The following is an 18,257-nucleotide window of genomic DNA, read 5'->3' as shown; positions in this document are numbered from 1 at the left end:
TCTTGATAATGTCAGATATATTGTTTGTTAACACATTTCTCAACAATGAACAGTCAGTTTTATCAAGCTAACATATCCTAACACAACGAGTGAGAGTATTAACTGGTCTAATTATTTTATTAGACCAGTATATATATTAAGATTATACTGGTATAATTATATATATATATATATAATTAACTCATAATCACAATATCTCTGTAATCAATTTGAACGTTAGATCCCTAGGTAAACACTTCGATGATGTTAGTGCCTTGATTGAAACTATTGGCAACAAATTCTCTTTTATTATACTTACTGAAACATGGTTGAAAGAGGATACTACTCAACTCTTTAACATGCCTAACTACTCAGCAATTCACAACTGTCGTCAACTTCAGAGAGGTGGTGGCACTGCTCTTTACTACCACCAAGAACTAACATGCTTAAAAGAAATTAGAACTAGAGACTGCTATGGGGAGTATATCTTCGCCAGCTTCAGAGTCAAGGGTGCCGAGTCTGTCCTGTCTGTGGGTGCAGTCTATAGAATTCCCAACACTGATGTGTCTGTATTCAACTCAAACCTTAGAAATCTAATACTTGATAACAGACTGAACAAAAACCATCTAATTATCGCAGGGGACTTTAATATTGACCTCTGCGAGCCAGAACACCCTACTGCTGTTAGCTTCCTCAACTGTATGAATTCCTGCCTCCTCATACCCTTAATCACTAGACCTACTAGAATCACTGATAGCACTGCCACGACTCTAGATCACATCTGGACCAACATAACCTCTCCGCTTACTTCAGGTATAATCACCGATAGCACTACAGACCACTACCCCACATTTCTCTTAACTAACATTAGCAAACCACCTCTAGAAACAAGGGAGTTAAGCTTTAGGCTGCACAATGAAACTGCTATAAACAATTTTATAACTGCTGCTGATAATGTCAACTGGGAGTCCGAGTTAGGTAACATAGGGGACATCAACCTAGCAGTGCAATCTTTTCTACAAACAACTCTTAGCCTTTATAACACCCACTGTCCTAGGCTTACAAAACAAGTCACAAGCAAAAGGCTTAACAATCCTTGGCTTACAAAGGGAATACTGAAATCCATTAACAAAAAACACGACCTTGAGAAGAAGTATAGGTTAGGAATTGTCTCCAAAGAATTCTCAAAGAATTACTCATTATTGCTATCTAAGATAATTAGACGAGCCAAAACTAATTACTACGAAGATAAATTTACTCAAATAAAGAGCAACATTAAACAAACTTGGAGCACAATTTCACAAATATTGGGATCAAAGAAATCTTTAAATAACAAACCGACTCTCCTGTCTAATAACGATGGTCAGCTTTCAGCCTCTGATTCTGCTATTGAGTTTAATAGGTTCTTCTCTTCCATTGGTTCATCCCTTGCAAATGATATTCCATCTTCCAGTACTGACATTAAGGACTATCTTACAGGTAACTATCCACAGTCTCTGTACCTAAAGCCTATTAACTCCACTGACGTCAATGAGATAATCCTTTCCCATAAAACCAAGTCTGGTGCCCTTGAGGAGATACCAACTTTAATTTACAAAAAAGCCTCCAGATCTTTAGCCCCTGCTATTGCTTTGCTCTTCAACAAGTCACTTGAACTCCAAACCTTTCCAGATATTCTAAAAAAAGCGAGAGTAACGCCTGTCCACAAATGTGGTGACCCCACAGATGTTAACAACTACAGACCTATATCAATCCTGCCAAACTTGTCAAAAAATTTTGAAAAACTTATATACAAGCAGCTTTACTCATATCTAGCCAAACTCAATATACTTAGCCCTTGCCAATATGGCTTCAGACCCAAAAAAAGCACTAACGATGCACTTATTAGTATGCTTAACTCGATTCATACAGCTCTTGATAAAAAGGAGTTCCCTGTTGGGTTATTTGTGGACCTGCGTAAAGCTTTTGATACTGTCAACCACCATAACCTTCTTCTTAAATTACATCATTATGGAGTCAGAGGACACTCCCTACAATACCTCGAGTCCTACCTTACTGACAGGCTCCAATATGTTTCTGTGAATAATACAATTTCTCCCACCCTACCCATCAACATTGGTGTTCCTCAGGGCAGCATACTTGGCCCTCTCCTCTTTCTCATCTACATTAATGACCTTCCAAATGCCTCCCAACACCTCAAACCAATTCTATTTGCTGACGACACAACCTTCATTTACTCCAGTCCTGACCCTCTTGCTCTAAATGCCACAGTAAATACTGAGCTAAATAAAGTCCATCTTTGGCTAACTGCCAACAAACTCACCCTTAACATTGACAAAACCTTCTATATTCTGTTTGGCAATAAATCCTCTAGTCTTATAAATCTCAAAATAAACAATACCCAAATTTGTAACAAATTAGATGGCAAATTCCTTGGCATTCTCATTGACCACAAGCTGAATTTCCAGGGACACATTCTAAATATATCAAAAAAAGTTTCAAAAACTGTGGGCATTCTTTCTAAGATCAGATATTATGTACCACGCCCTGCCCTGGTGACTCTCTATTACTCCCTTATCTATCCTTATCTCAACTATGGTATTTGTGCTTGGGGTTCTACTACCCAAAATCACTTACGTCCTCTAATTACCCAACACAAAGCCGCTATTAGAACAATATCCAACTCTGGCCCCAGACATCACTCGGTACCCCTACTCAAATCTCTTAATATGTTAGATATTAAGTCACTGCACATTCTCTCATGTGTATTATACATATATAAAACGCTAAACTATAATGCCAATCCTGATCTTAAAAGCTTCATAGAAGGTTGTAACAGAACCCATGAGCACCACACCAGAAATAAATACAGTTTTGATATTCCTAGAGTACGTCTTAATCAAACTAGAAATGCTCTGCAAATCAAGGGGCCCAGAATGTGGAATGACCTTCCCAACCATGTTAAAGACTGTACCTCTCTCAACCAGTTTAAGATAAAAACTAAACACTACCTAATAAATTCCCTGTAATCTACCTCACTCCTCTATTGTCAACCCATGTCTGTTATTTTCTTTTTTTTTTTTTTTAATCAACACTGTTTGTCAACCTATTGTATTTGTGCTGCTTCTTCAGTCATGTTCCCCCCTTTTTTTTATCTTTATTTGTATTTGTTCTCAACATCTTTTATTCTTTATGCTCAATTAGTATTAAGTTCTAGATATTATGTTTTCTTGCCCGAAACGCATTGCGTAATAGTGGCTTTAGGCATTGTATGTACTAGCTCTATCTATATATCAATCCATTAATGTAACATCACTTGTATGTATATACCTTACCTGAATAAACATCTGAATCTGAATCTGAATCTGAATCTGAATCTATATATATATATATATATATATATATATATATATATATATATATATATATATATATATATATTGTTGGGGTTTTACTTTATTATTCCTCGGTGAGCAACAGTTATGCTCAAGGTCACTCACCGTAGCCCTGCAGGTCTTCACTCAATCCTCGCGGCGCCACTGTACGCCAGGAGAGTATCCCAGTCAATCCTAACCGGCCTCTGATTGAGAAGGAGTGAGAACACAACTCGTTCACTTAACTGTTATGTGCCCGCCCCAACAATAGAGCTTTACTATTAACCACAAGGTCGCCAACTGGTGTTTTCAGTGTCCAGTAACACGTCAGTGGATTTGTTGAGTTGTGGTAACCGCTGGCAAGGACACACTCAATAGATCAGGATATCAGGCAGGTATTTACTTCTGTCACTCTTTGCTTTCAGGTATATATAGCCACAAGATAAATGGAGGGGATGATATAAACACAAGTGTATTTTGTATTTTACTTAAAACTCATTCAAAAATATCACAAGGTCATATCAATAAACAATCAGCTGATCCAGGCGGAAGTCGTTCGTTCCCACGTATAATATGCACTCACTAAGTCGGCAACACTCCCCCTCTCGTCACTGTCAGAATCAGCTGGGCGCCTTCCCCGCGTGAATGTTTATTGCTTGTTTAACTGGCATCACGCGCGCTGTTTCTTTAAGTTCTCAAAGATCACTAGAAGTTCGAACACTCGATATTTGCGACAATAGCACGTATTACTTCGCTACACTGACCTTGGGCTCAAACAAATATTTATATTAAATGTGACAATAGTTCACTGCCACGGAATTACACACTGCCCTTCATTTAAATGATAACTTATGAAGTGTTTGACACTGTAGTTCTCAGTATTTCCTTTCGTGGGCTATAACACAATTAATCACTGCACACATTAATTATCATTCAATGCACGAACATAGACCTATATAATATATAGATAAATCAGACATCAATAAATGGTAATAAAATAGTTACTGGGCACATAGCCTAACTTCCAAATACTGGCATAATATTATATATTTTATCTCATTATATTTATCACACTAAAGTCTCATGCAAGACATTCTCAACACGGAAAGTTCAATAATTAATCCGGGTGCCTGTACACACCAATAATAATATATATATGTATCGTGAGTACTCTTGATAGTACTACTCTGCACACTGGTGCCTTACTGTGACATAGGTGAGCCTTGCTCACGACATACAAAATCCTCAGGCTAAATAATATAGCTGAATAATATATATAGCTGACTAAAGGGGAATTTGGGAGGGAAACTAGAACCACCTACTTCCACCTATCCTCCGATGAGAGTTGAGTTGTAGCTCCTGGTCCTGGCTCCTGCCTTGTGTCGGGAACACCCCCACACACACACGTTGTCGTGTCCTCCAGGAACTCAATCAATGTCCCACCGTAAGCGCGTCGTCTCCGTGCCTTCTCCCAGCAGGTCCGTGCTCCTCCTCGACTTCTTGTAGGGTTGGAGTCGGTCTCCCGGCCGTCGACTTCTCCCAGCTACGGCTGCCCGCCTACTTCTCGGCTGCAGTCGTTCGGATTCCCAAATAGTCCTCTTCTTCCTCTGCTACCCAGTGGCTCTGTTCAACCACTACGCTGTCACGAACGGGTGAGCTGCCACAGACGTCGCATACGTCACTGCACAGACTTCACTTCTTCTCGCACAGTACCTGTCCTGGAGCACTTGTTGCTCAATAACCGTCGATTCCCTCTCTGGTTCAACACATGAAGGAAGGAAGACCTCACAGAGTACTGGCAGACTTCAGGTGACGCGTAAAATCCACGGGTGCGGGAAACAACTGTCAAACTGACAGGACCAATCTTTGCACGTCCAACCTCCTTGACGTGTCGTGTCTGACTGATGGCGCCAACGCGGCGCGTTGACCGGACCCCCCTTCCTTCGTGACATCACATTCGCCACGGGAGGTTTTCATTGGCTCCCTGTGCCACATTGCTGTTGGTGACCAATCCGGTGTCACTGACGTCACACAGTTTTGGCGGGGAAACAGGAGAGCCAGCGCCATCTTGGCTTCCTAAAGGGCCTAAACCACAGGCCAGAATACTATTGTTTCATAAATTTCTCGGCACTCCGAGAACACACCACTCTCCCCCATATATCAAATTGATGCCTGCGACGTAGAGAACGCTTGGGTAAAGTGGACATGACTCTTACTGCAGGTGTGAGAGAAATATAAGGGGGGGGGGGGAACACCGTCACATACCCCTCCCCTTAAAATAAGAGTCATGTCTGGTTAGTGTATACGGGACAGGGCATCTGCTAACACGTTGTCCTTCCCTTTGATGTGCTTGATTTCCAGCCGGTACTCTTGCAGTAACAACGCCCACCTCGTCAGACGTTGGTGGGAGTTCTTCATTTTGTACAAAAAAGGTGAGAGGGTTGTGATCTGTAAACACCAGAACAGGTCTCGCCCCTCCTCCCACGTACACATCGAAATGTTTCAGGGCCATAACTAGCGCCAATGCCTCTTTCTCAACGGTACTATAGGCCCGCTGGTATTTCACAAACTTCTTCGAGTAGAACGCTACCGGCCTATGTACTCCACTCCTCTCTTGAGCCAACATGGCCCCTATCCCAATGTTGCTGGCGTCTACGTACAGGATGAATCCGGCTGCGAAATTTGGGGATATTAATACCGGGGCCTCCGTCAACAATTTCTTGGTCTTTTCAAAAGACTCTTGGCAGGCCTCTCCCCATCTCCATCGTACATTCTTGGAGAGTAGCTCGGTCAGGGGATGAGCTACCGTGGAGTAATTCCTGCAGAACCCACGATAGTACCCTATCATCCCGAGGTACCTTAGTAACTCTTTACGCGTTCTGGGCACGGGGTATTCCTTAATGGCTGATACTTTGTGATCAACAGGGGTGACTTCACCTTGGCCGATGACAAAACCAAGGTACTCCAAGTGAGCCTTCCCAAACTCGCTCTTGGCCAAATTTACAGTCAAGTTAGCCTCCTCTAGCCTTCTAAACAATTCCTTGAGTCTCTCCAGGTGCATCTTCCAATCGTCGGCGTACACGACGATGTCATCGATGTATACTGTGCAGCCTGCGGCACCCCTTAACAAATCATTCATCATGCGCTGGAAACAGCTACCACTGTTTTTCATTCCAAAGGGTAACACTTTGTATTGGTACAGCCCGTCAGGAGTTGCGAAAGCTGATATCTTCCTGGCCTCAGGAGTCAAAGAGATCTGGTAGTACCCCTTGAGCAGATCGACCTTGGATACGTACCTTGCACTGCCCACCTGGTCAATGCAATCGCTCACTCTTGGCATGGGGTGAGAATCTGCCACTGTGATGGAGTTCACCCTCCTGTAATCTGTACAAAAGCGGAAGGTGCCGTCGCTTTTCCTCACCAACAAGCATGGGGAACTCCACTCACTTTTACTGGGCTCCGCAAGGTCGTTCTCAAGGAGATACTCCACCTCCTTTCTCATCAGCTCCCGCTTCTCCGGGCTCACCCTATATGCACCCTGCTTGACGGGCCTGACGTCCCTCACCTCTACCTCGTGCGTTACACTCTTGTGTCGTCGGGGCACGTCGGTAAAGAGGGAGGCATTCTTCCTCAGTAGGTTCGTCAGGTCCGCGCTCTGTTGCCCTTCCAGATGTAGTAGCTTGTCCTCGATCTTCGCCAGTCTCTCAGTGTTGGTGAGACGGGTGCCGTCCGCCCTGGACCACTTTCCTTCCTCCTCCGGGAGCTCTTGGTCCACCTGCACGCACAGAACCGTCTTCTGCTGGGGGTCTCGGGTCACCGTTCCGTCCTGCCTGGCGGCTCCTCCTTCCACAGGGAAGAAAGGTTTCAGGCGGTCTACGTGACACACCTGTTTCTTGCGGGGTCTATCCGGCTTCCCAATCTCATACGATACAGGACCCAACCGCCGCAGCACCTGGTATGGTCCCTCGAACCGTGACTCGGTCACCCTACCTTTACCCGGCAGCAAAACCATCACCTGGGACCCGACCTGGAATTCCCTCTGCGTAGCTCTCTCGTCGTACCACTCCGACATCTTACGCTGCGCCTCCTTCAGATGTTTCCCAGCTAGTTCCTTCGCTAGAGTGAGACGCTCTTTGAACTTTTGGACATATTCATTCACCGTTCCCACGGTCACTCCCGGTGTCCATTGCTCCTTCAGCATGGACAGAGGACTGCGCACCTCGTGTCCATACACCAGCTGGAAAGGTGAGAATCCTAACGATTCTACCACCGCGTTACGTATGGCAAACAACGCGGGGTATACAGCCTCATCCCACTCAGCCCCCTGTTCTGCGCAGAATACTCTCAGGACGGTCTTCAAGGTGGAATGAAATCTTTCGATCGCCCCTTGCGACTGCGGTCGGTAGGGCGACGACCGAATCTGAGTCACTCCCCAACCTGTCACCATCTGTTGGAACCACTTAGACTGGAATATACTTCCGCAGTCTGTCTGAATTTCTCTGGGCATCCCCACCCAAGAGAAAAAACGTTGTAGTTGCCCGGCTACTCCTTTCGACGTCAAACGTCGCATCAGGACGGCTTCTGGAAATCTGGTGGACGCACACATTATCGTCATCAGGTAGGTATTCCCTCGCTTCGTCCTTGGCAACGGACCCACCCCGTCGACCAACAGACGCTCGAATGCAGGCCCAAACGCCGGAACAGGAATCAATGGGGCCTTCGGTATCGCGGATTGGCTCTTCCCGGCCCTCTGGCACGGTAAGCACGTCTTACAATAACGCCTCACCTCGGCGTCCATACCTGGCCAGTAAAAGTGTTCCCTGATCTTTCGCAGCGTCTTGGTCTCCCCCAGGTGACCTGCAGAGTCCACGGAGTGCGATAGGTCCAACACAGCCGCTCTGCACTGGGCCGGCAACACTACCTGGTGCCTCGTACTCAGAGACTCTTCTCCGGCCTCCATCCTCACAGGCCTCCACTGTCTCATCAGCATGCCGTCCTGTATGTAAAAATGGGTAGCCTTCTCAGGACCAACACGTCCTCCTTTGGCCTCACGAATCAATTCGGGGAACTCCATCTGCTGCAACTCTCCAAGACGAGTGCGGTCTACCCCTAGAGAACTGGTGAGGGTCACCTGCGACTCACCATTCGGGCTGTCTTCGCCCTCCGCTCGTTCTCCGGGTCCTATGAAGAGGTGATCGATTCCCAGGCTGTCGGACGTCTCCTCAGCCCCATCAGATCCACAACCTCCTTGTTCTTCGCGCTGTCTCGGCATCACAGCACAAACTGGGAACGCCACCGGGGCGATTCCCTTCTCGTCCCCACAGGCGTCTAACACTCCGCCCGTCTCCTTGTATTGCTCTAGGCACTCCTCGCCTTTCACGAGACTCGGCAGGACATATCCTCCACATGCGTCATTTCCCAAGATGACCTGTGCCTCCATCTTGGGCATTGATGCACAGACCCCCACCACAAGGGTCTGGCAGCCATAATCAGAATTCAAAGTCACCTGGTGTAGGGGCATCCTCACTGGGCCTCCCACAGTGGTCACACTTGCCACCCCCACACTGGTACTCTCGTAACCCCCGGGGAACAGGGTTTCACTCACCAGGGTAAAATCGGCCCCAGTGTCTCTTAAGATCTTCACCGGGATGGGGTCTGCGTCCCCCATCCTTACGGTTCCCTGACACACGAATGGGTGCACTCTCTTCTCCCCACTCAGTACAGGTTCATCCCGCACCCTCTCGGCCATCTGGTCCTCGAACCTCACTAAAGCAACGTTTCCCCGCTGCTTAGGGCGTCTGCATTCCCGCGCGACGTGTCCGAGTATTCCGCAATTGTAACAGTGTACCTTCCTCGTCGGAGACCATCCGCCACCGCTCGTCTTAGCACTGCCTCCAGAGGCCGTCGCTCCCTGTGTCTTTCTCGCACCATTCGTCGACTCCTTTGTCGCAGCCACAGCTCCTGGGCTCTCAGCTTGGTACTTCTTTATCGGCTCCACAGCACCCTTAGATCCTCTGTTGTCCCAACTTGAGAGGTGGGACTTGGGAGAACTCGCTCCTGTCCTCCATCTATCCGTCCTCCTATAATTCCTACTGTTTCCGGAGTATACGGGTGGTCGGTGCTGTCCCTCTCGGCGTGGGCGTAAGGCTTCTTCTAGCATGTCGGCTCTGTCGGCTGCGGCCCTCAGGTCCTTTATGTCCGCCTCCTTCACTCTCACCCTGATCTCAGGAGAGAGCACGGACATAAACTTTTCCATGACCATTAGCCCCTTGACCTCTTCAACCGACCTCGCTCCTTCAGAGTCCAGCCACTTAAGGAACTTTCTCTCCATGTCCCTCGCCGTCTCCGCATAAGATTTTCCTGGCGAACGGGTACATTCCCTAAACCTCTTCCTGTAACATTCCGGCGTGAGCTTGAAAGAATGGAGTACAGCTCTCTTTACCGCATCGTAGTTGGTGCACTCTTGGAAGTCGAGCATATTGTAGGCTTCACGAGCTTCTCCGGTGAGCCTACCTTGAACTAGCTCCGCCCACTCCGCCCTCGGCCACCTCTTCAAAGCAGCAACCCTTTCGAAGTGGTCGAAGAAACCTTCGGCTTCACTTGGTATGAATACCGGCAGATCTCGCTCCCTCACTCGTCGGTCTTCCTGTTGCGGCGGAGCAGTGGGAGCTATCCCTAGTTCAGCTCGCCTCAGCTCCACATCCTTGTTGGCTTCTATCTCCTGCTGTCTCATTCTGGCTTCTAGCTCGTCTTTGCGCTGCTATGCCTCTCGCTCTTCCCTGCGCAGCTGTGCTTCTCGCTCCTCACGCTTCAGCAGTGCTTCTGCTTCTCGCTCTTCACGCCTCAGCTGTGCTTCTCGCTCCTCATGCTTCAACTGTGCTTCTCGCTCTTCACGCTTCAGCTGTGCTTCTGCTTCTCGTTCTTCTTTGCGCTGCTGTGCCTCTCGTTCCTCGCGCTTCAGCTGTGCTTCTCGCTCTTCACGCTTCAGCTGTGCTTCCAGCTGCAGCTTCATTATCTCCAGCTTAACGCTGTGCCTGCTGCCGCTGGATCCCCTGCTGCTCCCACCAATGCTCAGGTGTTCTCCCGCACTGGCAGGTGTTTGTGGCCGTTCTTCCCTCAAAGCTTCGTCTCGTGCCCTGAGCTGTGCCACTATCTCCAGTCTTCTTTCTCCCACTCTGGCCAACCTCAGCTTTATCCCAAAATGATCTGCTATTGCCTGTAACTGTGCCTTGGTGCACTCCTCCAGCACCTGTTCATCTCTAGTGTCAATGAACCTTGTTACTTTATCATCCTCCATCTTGTGCTACGAGTGATAACCTGATACCTGATACCACTGCCAAGTACCACAACCGCAACCTTTATTTCGATTGTTATCCTGGCGAGGTCGCCAATGTTGGGGTTTTACTTTATTATTCCTCGGTGAGCAAGTTATGCTCAAGGTCACTCACCGTAGCCCTGCGGGTCTTCACTCTATCCTCGCGGCACCACTGTACGCCAGGAGAGTATCCCAGTCAATCCCAACCGGCCTCTGATTGAGAAGGAGTGAGAACACAACTCGTTCACTTAACTGTTATGTGCCCGCCCCAACAATAGAGCTTTACTATTAACCACAAGGTCGCCAACTGGTGTTTTCGGTGTCCAGTAACACGTCAGTGGATTTGTTGAGTTGTGGTAACCGCTGGCAAGGACACACTCAATAGATCAGGATATCAGGCTGGTATTAACTTCTGTCACTCTTTGCTTTCAGGTATATATAGCCACAAGATAAATGGAGGGGATGATATAAACACAAGTGTATTTTGTATTTTACTTAAAACTCATTCAAAAATATCACAAGGTCATATCAATAAACAATCAGCTGATCCAGGCGGAAGTCATTCGTTCCCACGTATAATATGCACTCACTAAGTCGGCAACACTCCCCCTCTCGTCACTGTCAGAATCAGCTGGGCGCCTTCCCCGCGTGAATGTTTATTGCTTGTTTAACTGGCGTCACGCGCGCTGTTTCTTTAAGTTCTCAAAGATCACTAGAAGTTCGAACACTCGATATTTGCGACAATAGCACGTATTACTTCGCTACACTGACCTTGGGCTCAAACAAATATTTGTATTAAATGTGACAATAGTTCACTGCCACGGAATTACACACTGCCCTTCATTTAAATAATAACTTATGAAGTGTTTGACACTGTAGTTCTCAGTATTTCCTTTCGTGGGCTATAACACAATTAATCACTTCACACATTAATTATCATTCAATGCACGAACATAGACATATATAATATATAGATAAATCAGACATCAATAAATGGTAATAAAATAGTTACTGGGCACATAGCCTAACTTCCAAATACTGGCATAATATTATATATTTTATCTCATTATATTTATCACACTAAAGTCTCATGCAAGACATTCTCAACACGGAAAGTTCAATAATTAATCCGGGTGCCTGTACACACCAATAATAATATATATATGTATCGTGAGTACTCTTGATAGTACTACTCTGCACACTGGTGCCTTACCGTGACATAGGTGAGCCTTGCTCACGACATACAAAATCCTCAGGCTAAATAATATAGCTGAATAATATATATAGCTGACTAAAGGGGAATTTGGGAGGGAAACTAGAACCACCTACTTCCACCTATCCTCCGATGAGAGTTGAGTTGTAGCTCCTGGTCCTGGCTCCTGCCTTGTGTCGGGAACACCCCCACACACACACATGTTGTCGTGTCCTCCAGGAACTCAATCAATGTCCCACTGTAAGCGCGTCGTCTCCGTGCCTTCTCCCAGCAGGTCCGTGCTCCTCCTCGACTTCTTGTAGGGTTGGAGTCGGTCTCCCGGCCGTCGACTTCTCCCAGCTACAGCTGCCCGCCTACTTCTCGGCTGCAGTCGTTCGGATTCCCAAATAGTCCTCTTCTTCCTCTGCTACCCAGTGGCTCTGTTCAGCCACTACGCCGTCACGAACGGGTGAACTGCCACAGACGTCGCATACGTCACTGCACAGACTTCACTTCTTCTCGCACAGTACCTGTCCTGGAGCACTTGTTGCTCAATAACCGTCGATTCCCTCTCTGGTTCAACACATGAACGAAGGAAGACCTCACAGAGTACTGGAAGACTTCAGGTGACGCGTAAAATCCACGGGTGCGGGAAACAACTGTCAAACTGACAGGACCAATCTTTGCACGTCCAACCTCCTTGACGTGTCGTGTCTGACTGATGGCGCCAACGCGGCGCGTTGACCGGACCCCCCTTCCTTCGTGACGTCACATTCGCCACGGGAGGTTTTCATTGGCTCCCTGTGCCACATTGCTGTTGGTGACCAATCCGGTGTCACTGACGTCACACAGTTTTGGCGGGGAAACAGGAGAGCCAGCGCCATCTTGGCTTCCTAAAGGGCCTAAACCACAGGCCAGAATACTATTGTTTCATAAATTTCTCGGCACTCCGAGAACACACCACTCTCCCCCATATATCAAATTGATGCCTGCGACGTAGAGAACGCTTGGGTAAAGTGGACATGACTCTTACTGCAGGCGTGGGAGAAATATAAGGGGGGGGGGGAACACCGTCACAATATATATATATATATATATATATATATATATATATATATATATATATATATATATATATATATATATATATATATATATATATATATATATATATATATATATATATATATGTTGATGCCCGAAACGCTTTACGTAATAGTGGCTTTAGGCATTGTATGTACTAGCTCTACCTATAAGTCAACCAATCCTTGTAAAAATTTATTGTATGTATGTACCTTACCTAAATAAAATTGTACTGTATTGTATTGTATATATATATATATATATATATATATATATATATATATATATATATATATATATATATATATATATATATATATACATATATATATATATATATATATATATATATATATATATATATATATATATATATAGTGCCTGTTCATTACAAATATTTAACACTGGGAAGGGATCAGGATAAGGATTTGGGATGGGATGGGGAGGAATGGTGCCAAACCACTTGGACGGCGGTCGGGGATTGAACGCCTAGGACTGCTATTGTGCATTTAAATTACTAACTTACCTGAGAGTCTATATCCCTACATGTCAATGTTTGTGTATACTGGTAATGTGAGGAACATACAGAAGATAAGGGTAGCTGAACACCACAAAATGCTGAAGGACAACTTTATTAAAGTTGCATAATGAAATGTGTAAGTACTTCATTCATAATGATGTGCTGCCCGAAATCTTAGCGAAGTATCCAAAATTTGCTTACTGTAGGTAATGCATGCACATGACTGTAAAGCTGCCGCCCAGTTGGGTGGGTGTGCAGCAAGACTAGTAACTGTGTGACTCACCATAAAATGCCTTGTATAGTGACTGTTGTGAGCCTCTTGTTGATCACTTGTGACACAAAGATTATTGATGTGTGTATTTGTGTAGGTGATTAAATATGTATGTGTATGTATATATGTATACATATATATATATATATATATATATATATATATATATATATATATATATATATATATATATATATATATATATATATATGTATACATATATACATACGTATATATGTATATATATATATATATATATATATATATATATATATATATATATATATATATATATATACATATATATATATATATGACATTAATTGTATATATACATATATATACAACATTAATAATTTTGTAACTAGCGTCAAACATTGTTATTTGCTTAGCTAAACGAACTAGAGGGTTCAGTTCCTGAACCGATTATGTGCCTCTGTAACCCTTTACACCACCGCCCACGGGATGGGTATGGGGTGCATAATAAAGAAAGAAATAGAAGAAATTTAAATTGCATAATACGGTTATTGACATTCAATAATAGTAAGATAAAGCAATGAGGACCAAATGGGAGACCAGTGATCAGATGAATATTACAGACTCAAGGGTAGCCTTCTCTTCTTGTATATAAATGAAAAAATAAATTCGTTTGTTTAATTCTAATGCTTGTAGGCGAGAACAGTTGTGAACGCTAGCTAGCGCACAAGTACATGAGAGCCCAAAATACTTTTGTCAAAAGACATGTACAGACAGGCGTGTGGCTTCTGACTTCTTTTTTATTGATTCATATTAAATATTAGGCGCTTACCTATAATAGTTATCATTTTATACAAGTATAACTTTCACATAATAAATATAAAAGGAGTTTATCCAAAAACTGACAGAAGTGTTGTGTTTTGTGCGTTGTATCGTGTTTGTGGGTATTCGGGTGTGTTGTGTTTACGCTGGCGGGCGGCGTCCTTACTAACTCCGGATTATGTCTATTACATCACTAAACTTCATTTAATAACTATATGCCTGTTAAATAGAAGACTTTAATTGTTAATAGCATTATATTGTCGTTTTAATATGGAACACGTACACATATGCGAAACGTCGAAAACTGGTGTCCGAAGTGGTAAGAATATTAATTATATAAGAATATATATAAAAATATATAATATATATATATAATATATGAGAATATATATAAGAATATATAATATATATATAATATATATATATATAATTAAGAATATTAATAATATATTAACTTTGCTCTTCAACAAGTCACTTGAACTCCAAACCTTTCCAGATATTCTAAAAAAAAAGCGAGAGTAACGCCTGTCCACAAATGTGGTGATCTCACTGATGTTAACAACTACAGACCTATATCAGTCCTGCCAAACTTGTCAAAAAATTTTGAAAAACTAATCTATAAGCAGCTTTACTCATATCTAGCCAAACACAATTTACTTAGCCCTTGCCAATATGGCTTCAGACCCAAAAAAAGCACTAACGATGCACTTATTAGTATGCTTAACTCGATTCATACAGCTCTTGATAAAAATGAGTTCCCTGTTGGGTTATTTGTGGACCTGCGTAAAGCTTTTGACACTGTCAACCACCAAAACCTTCTTCTTAAATTACATCATTATGGAGTCAGAGGTCACTCCCTGCAATACCTCAAATCCTACCTTACTGACAGGCTCCAATATGTTTCTGTGAATAATACAATTTCTCCCACCCTACCCATCAACATTGGTGTTCCTCAGGGCAGCATACTTGGCCCTCTCCTCTTTCTCATCTACATTAATGACCTTCCAAATGCCTCCCAACACCTCAAACCAATTCTATTTGCTGACGACACAACCTTCATTTACTCCAGTCCTGACCCCCTTGCTCTAAATGCCACAGTAAATTCTGAGCTAAATAAAGTCCATCTTTGGCTAACTGCCAACAAACTCACCCTTAACATTGACAAAACTTTCTATATTTTGTTTGGTAATAAATCCTCTAATCAAATAAATCTCAAAATAAACAATACCCAAATTTGTAACAAATTAGATGGCAAATTCCTTGGCATTCTCATTGACCACAAGCTGAATTTCCAGGGACACATTCTAAATATATCAAAAAAAGTTTCAAAAACTGTGGGCATTCTTTCTAAGATCAGATATTATGTACCACGCCCTGCCCTGGTGACTCTCTATTACTCCCTAATCAATCCATATCTCAACTACGGTATTTGTGCTTGGGGCTCTACTACCCAAAATCACTTACGTCCTCTAATTACTCAACACAAAGCTGCTATTAGGACAATATCCAACTCTGGCCCCAGACATCACTCGGTACCCCTACTCAAATCTCTGAATATGTTAGACATTAAGTCACTGCACATTCTCTCATGTGTATTATACATATATAAAACGCTAAACTATAATGCCAATCCTGATCTCAAAAGCTTCATAGAAGGTTGTAACAGAACCCATGAGCACTACACCAGAAATAAATACAGTTTTAATATTCCTAGAGTACGACTTAATCAAACTAGAAATGCTCTACAAATCAAGGGGCCCAGAATGTGGAATGACCTTCCCAATCATGTTAAAGACTGTACCTCTCTCAACCAGTTTAAGATAAAAACGAAGCTATACCTAATAAATTCCCTGTAACCTACCTTACCCTTCTATTGTCAACCAATGTCTGTTTTTTTTGTTTTTGTTTTTTTAAAGAGCGCTGTTTGTCGACATATTTGTATTTGTGCTGCTTTTTCATCTATGTTTTCATTTCTTGTTTTCATTCTACTCTTTATGCTCAATTAGTATTAAGCTTGTCATTTAAGTTTTTCATGCCCGAAACGCTTTGCGTAATAGTGGCTTTAGGCATTGTATGTACTAGCTCTACCTATAAGTCAACCAATCTTTGTAAAAATTTCTTGTATGTATGTACCTTACCTAAATAAACATTTATTTATTTATTATTTATTTATTAGTGTGCGATGTTGTCAATGTACGGAGTGTCTTGTAACTAGCTTTTCGGTCATGGAGTGCAGACGCCTACGCACTTGCCGATACATTGTATAATTAACAAAGATACGCTAATAAAACCTAAAATCTTATATGCCTCCAGAAAGACCTAGATATGAACATTATTATGATTGCACCAAATGAAATATATCATGTTGGAGGACAAAGATATATCAATTTTAAATTAAGTTTCGTCTCCCGCCTGGGCGAGAGAGATGAGGCGACTCTCGCCCCATCTATTGGAGATTCTGTCCACTAAAGGCCCAAAGCTACTCAAACCCTCCTAGCATTACTTAAGTAATGAAGTAATATGGTATATTTACTCACTATAATGTGAGTGCTGAATGCAGAACATGAGAAAACATATATTTACTCCAAACTAATATTCAACTAACACGAAGGACTCCTCTTCACGAGATTCGCCAACTAATAATCTTTTGTTTATATTAAAATCGATCCCAGTGTTATGTAGTAGAGAAAAATTGAGTTATATCCAGTTACGAGTGGTCGACAGTACACTTAGATGACGGACCAAAGTTACGAAGGTTTTTCTTCTTAGTATTGCTACCTGAATACCGACGTAGCCGCCACGAAGGCGCTAAGAAGAAAAACATTCGTAGCTAAGAAGAAAAACATTCATAGCTAAGAAGAAAAACATTGCTAAGTACCTTGGTGAATGTGGCCCAAGGTGGTCAGGTGGAGCCAGTGACTCCTTTCTTTAACAGTTTTGTCTCTTCCTCGTGGTATATCCTCAATGTCTTCAGTGGTGTGCCCTCACCACACACTTACACTGCCACAACTGTCTTGTGAGTATTGTGGGAGGGACAATTTGGCGGGTATTTTGGACACAGGAGACCGTCTTTAAGATAGGCGAGGAGCGTCAGTGTTATCTTCTTCTTGATAGTAGGTGCAGTTTATCAGTGTTATCTCACTTGTTTTCCTACACGGGGACTGGTCAAGTCGTATACTGCAATTTCGGATACCGGGCTAGAAACAACTTCGTTCACTGAAAGTTTGTACATATAAACCATTCCGTTCGTATATACGCTGGTTTCTGTTCGCTGTTGTTCTCATCTGAATAAATACATGGCACTTGTTCATATAATTAGCGCTTCCATTATTATAATTATTTATCCATTATTAGAATAACAAGGTGCAAACCATACCCCCTTACAGTTGAAATCTATTTATTTACATACAAGAAGGTACATTGGGTTGCGAGAGTACATAACATATTGTAACGAGTTAATCTTATACTCGCTCCATTATCTTAATCTAATCTAATTATCTAATAGAGTGTCTTGTATCCTTGTACACGTCCAATAGTGGAACCTTTGTTGTGATGACGTCACTCGCTCGCTTCCCCGCCACCTTCCTTCTTCCATTTTCTTTGGTTACTGATCTTTGCCCACACTTATGTCTAATGTTGTGTTTTATTTAGTTATTATTTACCGGTATGTATTTATTTATATTTATTTATTTATATTGAAGACGGTAGAGTGGGTTGTGAAAGCA

The 18,257-nt window shown here is 43.2% G+C and overlaps 1 protein-coding gene across 1 annotated transcript in view; it reads right to left on the bottom strand.

Moving 5' to 3' along the window:
* The window catches only part of LOC123752293 (uncharacterized), a 148,071-nt gene extending 130,407 nt beyond the window's left edge, over positions 1 to 17,664 (bottom strand). Inside the window, exon 1 of the mRNA XM_069324605.1 lies at positions 17,411 to 17,664. The gene's annotated coding sequence lies outside the window, so the exon portion shown is untranslated. The remainder of the gene's footprint in view (positions 1 to 17,410) is intronic.
* Positions 17,665 to 18,257: the final 593 nt, after the last annotated feature.

The sequence above is a fragment of the Procambarus clarkii genome, chromosome 14 (genome assembly GCF_040958095.1).
Source record: "Procambarus clarkii isolate CNS0578487 chromosome 14, FALCON_Pclarkii_2.0, whole genome shotgun sequence".
NCBI lineage: Eukaryota > Metazoa > Arthropoda > Malacostraca > Decapoda > Cambaridae > Procambarus > Procambarus clarkii.
Note: the sequence above shows the minus strand (reverse complement) of the source record. Positions and strands in the feature narration are given on the sequence as shown.